General features: G+C 40.5%; 1 protein-coding gene across 1 annotated transcript in view; it reads left to right on the top strand.

Moving 5' to 3' along the window:
* The window catches only part of GRID1 (glutamate ionotropic receptor delta type subunit 1), a 727,533-nt gene that overhangs the window by 265,368 nt on the left and 448,477 nt on the right, over positions 1–13,688 (top strand). The gene's annotated exons all lie outside the window — the stretch shown is intronic.

Raw genomic sequence — 13,688 nt, forward strand, 5'->3', positions numbered from 1 at the left:
GTAATATATGTTATATTAATAATTTAAAATTCTCATATCTGTTGACTCTACTCCTGAGAATGTATCCTCCAGAGATACTCTGTTATGGACAGAATGTTTGTGTCTCCCATCTCCCCCAATTTATATGTTGAAGTCTGAACCTGAATATGATGGTATTTGGAAGGTAATTAGGTTGAGATGAGGTTATGAGGGTGGAGTCCCCATAATGGGTAGTGTTCTTATAAGAAGAGGAATAGGTTATTGCTCCCTTTCGTTCCCATGTGAAGCTACAGCAAAAATGCAGAGTGTGTCCTCTGCAAACCAGGAAGGGGACTCTCACCAGGAACCAAATCTGCTGCCCCGTTGATCTGAGACTTTCCAGCCTCCAGAATTGTGAGAAATAAATGCTTAGATGTTGTTTAAGCTACTCAGTTGGTGCTATTTTGTTAATAGCAGCCCAAACTAATTAAGACATACTTCCCACAGGGAGACATCTACTGGAGTGCCAAGAGCATTCACTTGGCACTCTTATACCCCACACTGGCACTTTGGTGTCTGGAGAATCAAAACACCTGCTTTGATAGGACAAAGGACATGTGGGTGTGGCAGCACAGGCTTGCTGTGGGCAGCCATGGGAGGCTGTACAGAAGCTTAGCAGGGCTGAGACACTGTTAGCTGATGAGAGCCCTGGTGTGGTTAAGGTGACTAGGGGACACCCAGGTGCATTGCTTAAATCCAAGCACTGCATTCTTAACAGGGCTTTGCAAGTTGGAAGTGAGAAGGAACAGAAATTTTGCTGAGCATCCACAGTGTTATGAGTGCTTTATATTTACCCTGTTTAAGAGCACAGACACTGATGTTAGATGAATCTGAGTTTAGATTCCAGCTGAGCCAGTCATCAGTGCCAATGGTAAGTAACATTGGGGAGTTCTTGACCATCTCTGAGCCTCTGCTTCCTTCTCTGACCTTAGGAATGTCTGCTATTAGAGTGGTGGAATCCACCAAGCACAGTACCTGGCTCATAGTAAGTGATCCATAAAGTTTGATATTACCATTATTATTATTATTAATGAACACTCATGCCTACTGTGTAACGCAGGCATTATTAGCTCATTTACACATGAGGAAATAGAGTGTTTATACAATTTGCCCAAGGCCTTATAGCTGCTTTTTTTGTAGCATAGTTGGATTCAGGTACACAATCATTTTTCCTCAGAACCTTTGCTGTTTGAACCATGCCCAATGGCACTGTCCCCTGCTTAGAGAGGTGGTGAGCTCCTCACTGCTGCATGCAAACAAATTTGACCATTGAATCCTTTTTGCCAGAGTATCTTATAAACCTAGGGTTCCCTAGAATGTACCCTGGACAAGAGGCTTGCTTGGCACTTGGCATGTGCAGGGTCTTTGGCTGGGCTGGAAGGTACCTCCCAGAGTGACCCAGCCTCATGGTCATTATCTTGCCAGTGTATTCATGAGCTAGAGCTTTGCCCTTGGAACTAGGTGATTCTGCCATCATCTCCCTCTCATGGCCTCAGCCTCATGCGTCCTTCCTTTTAAAGCAGTGTGCTGTAATGGGCAGCAAAGGTCGATGGCCACAATGGGATGCTGTGGAACATCTCCTTCACCATCCAGGCACCTTAGAGAAGTTGTCTTTTGTGAGGACAGTCCATCTCCCTTTCATTCTTCCTCCTGTGCCATGAGCCATTGAGGCTCAGGAACTGGGTGTCTTGTTTTTGCACTTTGTGGGGCTCCTGCAAGTGGCAATCAGGGATATTGTTTGGCATTCTGGATGCTGGACTTTGCTCTGTCCTCAACTTCTTTTTAAATTAAACATTTTACTGAGACATAATTGTAGATTCCAATGAAGTTTTAAGAATAATGCAGAGATATTACACTGTATTTTTTTCCAGTTTCCCCAAAGGTAACATCTTGCAAAACTAGAGCACAATGTCGAAACCAGGATGTTGGCGCTGATACAGTGAAGACACAGAATATTCCCATCAGCAGCAGGATCCCACTTCCCTCCTGCCCCCAGCCCTTCTTGACCCCTGGCAACCACTAATGTGTTCTCCATTTCTGTAATTTTGTCATTTCAAGAATGCTATGTAAATGGAATTATACAACATGTAGTCTATGGAATTAACTTGTTTTTCACTGAGCATAATTCTGTGCAGATCCTTCCAGGTTGTTTCATGTATCCATAGTTCATTCCTTTTTACTACTGAGTAGTACTTTATGCTATGATTTTACCACAGTTTAACTTGTCATTCATTAAAAAAACTGGGTCCCCCCTGCACCATCCCCACAGTTTTTGGCTATTACAAATAACACTGCTATAAACATTCATGTGTAGGTTTTTGTGTGATCATGCTTTCACTTCTCTGGAATAGATGCTCAGGAGTGCAATTGTTGGGTCATAGGGTAGGTAGTTGCATTTTTTTTTAAGACTGCCAAACTGTTTTCCAGAATGGCTGTACCATTTTATATCACTGCTAGCAGTGTATGACTGATCTCATTTCTTCTCGCCTTCACAAGCATTTGACATCATCATTGTTTTTTATTTTAGCCATTCTAATAGGTGTTTGGTGGCATATCATTGAGGTTTCTATTTGCATTGCCCCTGTGGCTAATGATGGTGAATATCTTCACATGTGCTTATTTGCCATCTGTATATTCTTTTCAGTGAAGTTTCTCTTCATGTCTTTTGTCCCTTTCTGATTGAATTTTTTTCTGTCCAGTTTTGCTAATTCTTGATATTCTGGGTAGCAGGTCTTTGTCAGATACGTGTTTTGAAAATATTTTCTCTAAGTCTGTAGTTTGTTTTTTCACCCCTTTGTAGTTTGAAAAATCTCTGGATCTTTTGCTGAAAGTTTTTCATTTTGATGAAGTCCAGTTTATCAATTTCTAATGATTTTAAACTTTATGGATCATGTCTTTGGTGTCAAGTATAAGAACTCTTTGTCTAGGTCTACACCCTGAAGACTTTCTCTTATTTTTGTCTAAAAGCTTTATAGTTTTAGGTTTCACATTTAAGTCTGTGATTCATTTGGAGTTAGTGTTTGTATAAGGTATGAGACTTAGTTTGAGATTATTTATCTATCTATTTATTTATTGCTTCTGGATGTGCGGTTGCTCCAGCACTGTTAAGGCTATTCTCCCTCCACTGAATTTGCACTTTGCTAAGGATCCATTTGGCATACGTGTGTGGGTCTATTTCTGGGCTCTCTGTCCTTTCCCCTTGATCTGTGTGTTTCTCCAGCAACACAACATGGTCTTGATTACTGTGGCTATATCTTGTCTTAAAACTGAGTAGACTGATTCTTCTCACTCTTTTGTTTCTTTAAAATTGTTTTAGCTATTCCAATTTTTTCCTTTCCAAATAAATTTTAGATTAAATTTGTCTGTATATTGAGAACTTGCTGGGATTTTGCTAGATATTACTTGAATGTATATTTCAGTTTGGGTAGTATTGATACCTGTACTATGTTGATTCTTCCAGTCTATGAACACAATACATCTCATCTCTCCATTTATTTAGATCTTTCCCCTTTAATTTTATTTATCAGCATTTGTAGTTTTCAGCATACAAGTCCTATACATGTTATACTTGTTATTTTAGATTTATACTTAGATATTTATGTTTTGCAATTGTATATGGTGTTGTATTTTAAATTTCAGTGTCTGTATGCTCATTGCTAGTATATAAAAATAATTGATTTTTACATGTGTATCTTTTATTATGTGGCCTTGATGAACTCATTTATGATTTCTAAAAGATTTTTGTAGATTCCTTGTGATTTTCTTTATATCATGTCATCTGCAAATGGGGCCAGTTATATTTTTTCCTTTCCCATTTGTAGGCCTTTTATTTCTTACTTTTATTTGATTGAATTGGCTGAAACCTTTAGTACCATGTTGCACAAGAGTGGTGGGAACAGATATTCTTGCTTTGTTCCTTATCAAATAGGAAATAAATAAAAGAGGAAAGCATTCAGTTGTTTTCACTGTTAAATATGATGCTAGCAGTAAGTTTATTGGTAGATGCTCCTTGTCAAGTCGAAGAAGTCCCTCCCCTCTATATTCTTTTTTTCTGAGAGTTTTTATCATGGACAGACAGTGTAACTTGTGAAATGCCTTTTCTGCATTGATGGATATGATCATGCAAGTTTTTTTCTTTAACCTGTTAATGTGGTGGATTATTACACTGATTGATTTTCAAATACTAAAACATACTTGCATTGCTGGAAAGAGCCCTACTTTGTCATGTTGTAGAGTCTTTTTTGTATATGACTGGGTTCCATTTACTAACACTTTGTTGAGGATTTGTGCATCTATATGCATGATGATATTGGTCTAATGTTTTCTTCTTTTGTAACTGTCTTTGTCTGGTTTGGTGTCAGGATAATATTAGCCTCATAAAGTGATATGAGAAGTATTTTCTCCTCTTCCATGTTTTGGAAGAGGTTGCATAGAATTTGTGTTATTTCACCTTTAAGCATTTGACAGAATTTGTCAGTGAAACCATCTAGGTCTGGAGAATTCTTTTGGGGAAAATTTAAAATTATGAATTCAATTTTCTTGATAGTTATAAGGCTATTTAAATTATTTAATTCATATTGGGCAAATTGTATGGCTTGTGCTTTTTGAGGAAGTTGCCTGTCTCAGGTAAGTTATCAGATTTAGATGTGTGGCATTGTTCACAGTGCCCTCATCATCCTTCTGATGATTCCAGATCTACAGCAATCTCCCCTGCTTCATTGCTGGTATTGGTAATTGTGTCTTTTTCTTTCTTTGCTGGTCTTGCTAAAAGTTTGTCAATTTTATTGATCTTTCAAGGAACTAACTCTTTTTTTAGTTATCTTTTTTACCTTTTCTGGTTGTTCTGTTTGTTTTCATTGAGTTTGAGTTTTATCTTTATGCTTTTCTTCCTTTTGCTTGTTTTGGGTTTATTTTGCTTTTCCTTTTCTAGATTGTTTAGGTATTAGCTTAGTTTATTAATTTGAGACTTTTCCTGTTTTCTAATGTGTGCATTTGGCATTATAAATTTTCCCCTCAATACTGTTTCAGCCATGTCCCACAAATTTTGATATGTTGTATTTTATTTTCCTTTAGTTAAGTGTATTTTCTTGGTTTTCCTTGAGACTCTTCTTTAACCCATAAACTGTTTTGTAGTGTGTTGTTTGGTTTCCAAGTGTTTAAAGCTTTTACTGTTATTTTTCTGTTATTAATATCTAGTTTGATTTTATTGTGATCAGAGAATGCACTCTGTAAGATTTCAGTTCTTTGAAATTGTTGACATTTGCTTTATGGCTCAAGATATGGTCTCTCTTGGTCTATGTTCCCTGAACACTTGAAAGAATGTGTGATCTGCTGCTTTGAGTGGAGTGTTCTATAAAAATGTATCAAAATCTTTTGGTTGATAGTACTGCTTAGATACTTCTATATTCTTGCTCATTTTCTGTCTAGTTCTATTAGTTGTTGAGAGAGAGATGTTGAAGTCTCCAATGATAATTACAGGTTTTAATATTTAGCCTTTCAGTTCTATCAATTTTTCTGTACATATTTTGTAGCTCTATTGTTTAGTGCATGTGCATTAAGGATACTGTGTCTTCTTTGTGGATTGACCTTTTTATTATTATTGTAATGTCTCTGCCAATTTTCTTTGCTTGGAAGTCACTCTTGCTTTCTTTTGTTTAATGTTTGCATGACATAGCTTTTTCCATTTTTTATTTTTGACCTTCAATTTTTATATAGGAATGATGTTTCTACAACAAACCTGTTTGTTATGGACAGCATACTTGCTAATGGTTTTTAATGTACTGTGCTAATCTCTTTTAGTTGTTGTGTTTAGACTATTTACATGGTGTTATTTTGATATGTTAGAGCTTTAGTCTGCCATACTATTTTTTGTTTTCTGTTGATTTTGGTTTTTGCTTCTGTTTCTTTTTTCCTGTCTCCTTCTGCATTACTTGGACATTTTTTAGAATTCAGTTTTGATTAATCTATAGGGGTTTAAAGTGAATCTTTTTACCTAGCACTTGAAGTGGTTGCTGTAAGTATGGCTCTCTCACTTCACACACACACACACACACACACACACACACACACACACACACACAATCTAGTCACAACCTAATGTTGTTGGCATTTTACCAGTTCAAGTGAAGTATAGAAACCTTACCTCCCTTTATTTTTTACACTTCCCATTAATAATATATAATTGTCTTATCTTACATATTTACTCTACATACATTTACAACCACATCAGACAGTGTTATAATTTCCTTCCAGTTTCAACCGTAATTTAGAAAGCTTAACAGGAGAAGGAAAGTATATTGTACTTAGGCATATTTTTGCCTACTGGATTCTTTTCATTTTTGTAATATTCTAAAGTACTATTATATCATTTTCTTTCTGTTTAGAGAACTTCCTTGCACTATTTGGCCAGGTTTGCTGGCAACAAAGTCTCCCAGAGGCTTTTCATGTGAAAATATTTTTGTTTTCCCATCATTTCTGAAGGATGTTTTTACTGGACATAGGATTCCGGATGGCAGGTCTTTTCTTTCAGCACTTGTAAAATGAAATGTGTCACTTCCTCATGGCCTCTATGGTTCTGATGAGAAACCTACTGTTACACAGATTGTTTTTCCCCCATAGGTAAGGTGCTGTTATCTCTTGCTGTCTCAAATAATTTTTTCTGTGTCTTAAGTTTTCCAAAGTTTGACCATGATGTGTTTTGATATGGATTGGGGAGCTTTGCCTGTCTAGGGTTCACTCAGCTTCCAAAATCTATAGATTTATGTCTTTTGCTCAGTTTGAGTTTTCAGCCATTATATCTTCAAGTACTTTTTTATGAGTCCCACTCTCTTTCTCCTCACTTTTCATGACTCTGATGACATGAATGTTAAATCTTTCTTTAAAAAAAAAGTCCCTCAAATGCTGAGAGTACGTTCATGTTTTTCCAGCCTATTTTACCTTTGTTCTTAGAGTGGGTGATTTATATTGTTACCTCTGCTGTTGAGAACTCCACTGAGCTTTTTTTATTTTTATTTTTTCAGTTATTGTATTGTTCAGTTCTAAAATTTTCATTTGTTTTTTTTTCTTTACAAGGTTATATTTCTTTCTGAGACTTTCTATTTTTTCATTTGTTTCAAGTGTATTCACAGTTTCCCATTGGACCATTTTTATGATGGTTGCTTTAAAATCTTTGCCAGATTGTTCTTAGCATTTTCATCATCTCCTTGCTGGAATCTATTGCTTGTTTTCTTTTTTTTTTTTTTAATATTCACTTTGAGTTCTTTCTGGTTCTTGGTATGAATAGTGATTTCTTTTGAATCCTGGACATTTTTAGGGGTTTTGTTATGAGGCTCTGGGTCTTGCTTAAACCTTCTGTTTTTTGCTGATTTCTTCTGACTCCACTGGAAGGAGGGGGCTGCTGTCTGATTACTACCAAGTGAAGAGTAAAGTCCAAGTTCTCCTCTTGGCCTCTGTTGGGAGGTGGTTTCAGGATGTTACTGCTGGTCATATGTGAGAGTTCTGCCTCCATACTAAGGCCTTATGGATCCCTCCCTGGCTGGAAGAAGTAGGGGTGCCTGTTACTACTCCCCATGTGCACTGATACCCTGAGGGAGTTGACCTCTCTATCCTTGGGTGGTAATGAAAGTCCTGACTCTCCACTGAGCTTTGCTTCCTCTGGCATCATTCAGGTGGGAAAAAGGGAACCTGTCACAGCCTGGTGAAAGTGGAGAGCAAAGTGGGTAAATGTGGGGTGATGCTTTGTTCTGGAGTGTTTGGCTGGAATAGGGTGGTTATTGCCTGAAAGTTTTCTGTCTTGTTAGGTTACCCTCTTAATGGACCTTTGGTTAGAGAGAAGGGGCTCTTTTATTTTTATTTTTGCCTGTTTCTGTTGATGTTTTTGGGTTGTCAATCTTTAGCTCCAAGTCTGGAATATATGAAGCAAAAAGAAAACCTGGGGACCTCATTACCATGTACTTTAGGTTCCAGGGTCTCTTGCCAGTGGTCTGACTTCTCTCTGCTCTTTAGGCTTTCCTTATGTTTGTCTTCTGTATAATGTTTGGGATTTTGAATTGTGAATTGTGTTTAGTGGGAAGAATAGGGAAAAAATATGTTTCATTTCCCTGGAAGCAGAAGGCTACACTCTGGCCAGCCCTGAAATATTAAAGCTCCTTTTTTGTTGAGCCCAAGTTTCTCCTAGAGATCCCATATTTGTCTTTGAGGAGCAGAGTCACTGCCTCAGAGCTAGAATTCCAGTGCTATCTGACTCTAAGAAAGTATTTAAGGACTCTCAAGTGAAGGATATTTATTTAGTTCTGAATTAACAGTTGTGATCTGCCTCTTTTTTTTCTTTTTATTTGCCTTTTGTCCCACTGTTGTCTTTTAATTAAACAATTTCTTTACAGGGTGTTCTTTAATAATTATGAATTATTAAAGATGTAAGCTTTCCTTTATCAAACCATGAGCTGTGTAATTGCTTAGACTTTATGTTTTGCTCTGGGGAAATTTAAGAATTGCAGGAGAGAAGGTGCTTCATTAATTGGTTGAGCAAGATTGTGCCTTTAATGGACCCAAAACTACGGAAGCATTTGTGGGGCTGGAACAGTCCTCAGTTGTTGGTGAGGACAGAGGCAGCCAGTGTTGGGGACTCTGCAGGCAGTTCCTCCTTCTGCACTGACTGCAGGACGTGACCTGCATGAGCAGATGGAAGGCCAGGGAGTGGGAAGACTACCCTCTGCAGGAGCCAGAATGGGAGCTGGTGACTGCAAGCCAACCTGAGCACACCCTTGAGAACTTGGGCTGCCTTTTCAGGGTGGGGTGTCAGCAGTCCAGGGGGTGCTAGAGGACAGGTATGAGTGGAGAAACGAGGCTGTCTCCCTTGTGCTATCTGGGCTGGGTGCTCATCACCGTGACGCTAAGAGGCCATCTGAATGGGGAGGCAGGAGAAAGGTGCAACCTAAGCTCACCTGCTGTTAATTTAACAAATTAGTTAGTTGTGTTTCTCAGACACCTAGTAAGTGGCCAATGATGGAAATAGAAAAGAACCCGCTCTCTTGTCAGGAGTTCATAGTCTGGAGGAGGAGGCAGGGAATACACACATACACACACTTAAGTCTACATGTAGATTCACAGCCGTAAAGAGTCTCAACAACATATCATGCAATGCACAGACACTCCCAGACATACACACAAGACTTCATCCACCTAGAAACACACACTATTTTCCCATACAGAGTTGATGTAGCAGGCAGGATGGAGAGGCTCAGATGGGAATTGTGCAGAGCCATTGAAGAGACATCGGCAGCTGTGTTGGTTCCAGGCTCCATGCCGTTCGTATAAGTACATTCATTTTTTAACCCTAAACTATTGCTAATCTAGTTTCTATAGTCTTGGGTACACTCATTTCTGTTGTCATACCCATGTAGAAAAGCAGAGGAACTTGAAAAATGATAGCTCACATATATATATATATATATATATATAGCTCTTCAGCTTGCAATTGGTTCAGGTAACTTTTACTGAAGCTCAGTTGAAGGCCCTGTGAAATGTGCTGGGCATAAACATATGAAAGAGGTGAGGTCCCTCTCTTCCTATAGCTCCTGAACCTGTGGGATGGAGCCATCCAGACCCAGGGTACTGGCCCGCACACCTGCAATGCACACACTGATGCAGGCCACACCTGTGCACACCTACACATATATACACACACTGTTTCATTTTCTCTTATGATCCCTGTGGGTTCTCCTGGACCCTTGGACAGAATTTGAATCCCAGGCTTGTCACTGCCTAGCTGTGTGACTGGCAGTCATTCTCCTGGGGCTCACTTTCCCATCTGTAAAGTAGGGATAGTAATTCCTATCTCAAAGCAATTTTCTGATAGATCCGATGAGACTATAGGTGCAAAAGTGCTTGGCAGATAAAATTCACTGGTTTAGTTAGTCCAAGTATGACTCCTGTGTGCCCAGTGCTGAATTGGGTGCTAGGCCAAACATGACAGGTAAGACCCAGCCCTCATGGAACTACATGATAGTGGGAGAGAGATGGCAAATTAATAAGCGAATAAACAGAGACAACATAAGTGAGGTAGGTGATTGTGGAGAGTGGCGAGCTCTGTGGAGGGAAGATGCAGAGGATGTGTGAGAGAATAGCAGGGTGGTCAGAGAGTGCCTCTTTGGGGTGAGGCCTGGAGGGTGAGCATGAGCCAGCCCTGGGATTGTTGAGCCAGCACTTCTGGTGGAGGGGACAAGTGTAGAGGCTGGGAGGCCCTGAAGGGCTTGGCAAACTGAGGAACAGAAAGAAGCCCAGTGGGGTTGGGGTATGGAGAGCTGGAGAGTCAGGGTGTAGTGCCCAATGCAGGATGGTTCTGGTGGCTGTGGGGCGAGCCTGGGTTCTGCTGGCAGGACATGACACAGTGCCATGAGCATCAGGACATGTCTAGTCCCTCAGCCTGTGCCTGGCCTAGTGCCACAAGTAGGTGATCAGCAAGATGTGTGGGGCTCACATCTTCTCTCTTTCTGCAAGCCTTGTGTACCCGTGAGGCCCACAGGAACATGGAGACTTCCAGGTGGAAGTGACAGCACCCAGTTGTGCTCTGGCCCTCCTAGGTGGCCCGGCAATGAAGGAACCATGAGCGGTTTCTTATGGTTCTCCATTTGTTCTATGGGAGGATTCATCTCTTTTGGCTTTGTCTTCCAGGAGTGGGCAGGGGATTGCCTTCAGCTCCTGGGGAGTATAGCTCTTGTGGGCTGCAGTGGGGTGGAGCGTATCCTCACACTGGCCCAGCCATCCTCCCCCAACCTTGACATGACTTTACTCGTGGTTTCAGTGTTTTCTCACACTTGCCTGCATCTGCCAGTCCTATTGTAATGTCTTGTCCTTGCATGTCACCTGTGTCACACTGTCCTTCTTGGGGCTGGTATGGCAGGGCCTGTGGAATGGCCAGAGCAAGGCAGAACCTGTGTGGGCTGGTGGATGTGGGTACATCCCCAAAGCCCAGGAAGTCAAACCAAGGACTTGGAAGGCTTGTTGACTCTCCGGATTACCACCCCACTGTCCCTGAAGGGTATTCCTGCTCACTCCAAGAGCAGTTGTTTCTATCCTTCCAACTCTGTTTTCCTCAGAAGCAGTGAGTCTTATCACAGTGCTTTGTGCAGAAACACTGTCCGCTGGATGGAGACTCCTCTTCATATTTGTTTCTTTATTTATTTTTGAAATTGGGGTAATATGTGCATAATCTAAAATTTACATTTTAACCATTTTAAGTATGTAGTTCAGTGGCATTAAGTACATTAACACATTGCTATGCAACTGTCATCACTGTCCATATCCAGAACTCTTTCATTACCTCAAGCTGTAGCTATGTTTCCATTGAACAACTTCCCATTTCCCACTTCCCTTGCTGGTGGCAGCCAACGTTCCACTTTCTCTCTCTATGAATCTGACTACTCTAGGTACCTCATATCAATGGAATCATATAATATTTGCTTTTTCTTGTTTTCCCTTTTAAAAAGGATTTTATTTACTTTTAGAGAGGGGAAGGGAGGGAGAAAAGGAGGGAAGAAAACATTAGTGTGTGGTTGCCTCTTGCACACCCCCAAGTGGGGACCTGGTCTGCAACCCAGGCATGTGCCCTGACTGGGGATCAAACTGGCGACTGTTGGTTCGCAGGCTGGTACTCAATCCATTGAGCCACACCAGCCAGGGCTGCTTTTTCTTTTTTGTGACTGCCTTCTTTTACTTAGCATTATGTCCTTAAGGTTCATCCATGTTGTAGCATGTGTTAGAATTTTCCTTATTTTTAAAGCTGAATACTATTCCTTTGCATGAGTATACCATATTTCGTGTATCTCTTCATCTATTGATGGAAATATGAGTTGCTTCTACCTTTTGGCTATTGTGAGTAATGCTGCTATAAATATATTTCCTTTTAAATAGCACCCATATGTGGAATTGCCAGGTCATATGATAATTTCATTTTTAATCTTTTAAAATATATTTTATTGATTATGCTATTACAGTTGTCCCATTTCCCCCTTCACTCCCCTCCACCCTGTACACTCTCCCACCCACACCCCCCCTTTAGTCATGTCCCTGTGTCATACTTGTCAGTTCTTTAGCTTCTACATTTCCCATACTATTCTTGCCCTCTCCCTGTCTATTTTCTACCTATCATCTATGCTACTTATTCTCTGTACCTTTTCCCCCTCTCTCCTCCTCCCACTCCCCTGTTGCTAACCCTCCACGTGATCTCCATTTCTGTGGTTCCATTCCTGTTCTAGTTGTTTGCTTAGTTTCTTTTGGTTTTGCTTTAGGTGTGGTTGTTAATAATTGTGAGTTTGGTGTCCTTTTACTATACATGTTTTTTTTTTAATCTTCTTTTCTTAGATAAGTCCCTTTAACATTTCATAAAATAAGAGCTTGGTGATGATGAACTCCTTCAACTTGACCTTATATGAGAAGCACTTTATCTGCCCTTCCATTCTAAATGAAAGCTTTGCTGGACAGAGTAGTCTGGGATATAGGTCCTTGTCTTTCATGACTTGGAATACTTCTTTCCAGCCCCTTCTTGCCTGTAAGATCTCTTTTGAGAAATCAGCTGACAGTCTGATGGGAACTCCTTTGTAGTTTACTGTCCCCTTATCTCCTGCTGCTTCTAGGATTCTCTCCTTCATTTTTACCTTGGCTAATGTAATTATGATGTGCCTTGGTGTGTTTCTTCTTGGGTCCAACTTCTTTGGGACTCTCTGAGCTTCTTGGATTTCCTGGAAGTCTATTTCCTTTGCCAGAATGGGGAAGTTCTCCTTTATTATTTGTTCAAATACATGCTCAATCTGTTGCTTTTCCTCTTCCCCTTCTGGTACCCCTATAATTCATATGTTGGAATGTTTAAAGATGTCCTGGAGGTTCCTAAGCTTCTCCTCATTTTTTTGAATTCTTATTTCTCCATTCTTTCCTGTTTGGTTGTTTTTTTCTTCCTTCTGGTCCACTCTATTGTTTTGAGTTCCAGTTTCCTTCCCATCACTATTGGTTCCCTGTGCATTTTCCTTCATTTCTTTTAGGGTAACCTGCATTTGTTCATCTAATTTGTGACCAAAATCAACCAATTCTGTGGCTTCCTGATCACCAGTGTTTTGAACTGTGCATCTGATAGATTGGCTATTCCTTGTTCGCTTAAAATGATGAGTCCTGGGGCATTGATCTGTTCTTCTGTTTGAGACATGTCTATCTCTCTCTCTCTTTTTTTGGTCTGGTCGCTCCTGTTATGGTGAAGGGCAGAGCCTTAGGTGTTCACCAGGGCTGGGCACCCCAGTCACTAGATTGTGATGTTGTATGTGGGGACAGGGGTGGGAAGGAACAATGGCGGTAGCTCCGTTCTCCGTGGAACCTCAGTCCCTTCCCTGGGATCCTGGGTTGCACGCTCTGCCTTGCTCCACATTGCTGCCTCACTGGGTCTGCCAGCTGCTGCTTGCGTACTCAGGGACCACCCACTGTGATCTTGCTTGCCCCAGATGCCTTACGGGCTCCCAGTTGCCTTTTGGGCCCAGTTCTCCCTGTTCTCCACACCCGGCTGCTTGTCTCTGCCCCTCCTACCGGTCTGGATGAACGGGTCTACTTCAACTTCTTGGCTGTCCGACTTCCATTCAGATAAATTCTCTATCAGTTCTGGGTGTTATTCTGCCTCTAAATTGTTGTTG

The sequence above is a fragment of the Phyllostomus hastatus genome, unplaced genomic scaffold (assembly GCF_019186645.2).
Source record: "Phyllostomus hastatus isolate PE091 unplaced genomic scaffold, TTU_PhHast_1.1 phas_contig_38, whole genome shotgun sequence".
NCBI classification, from domain to species: domain Eukaryota; kingdom Metazoa; phylum Chordata; class Mammalia; order Chiroptera; family Phyllostomidae; genus Phyllostomus; species Phyllostomus hastatus.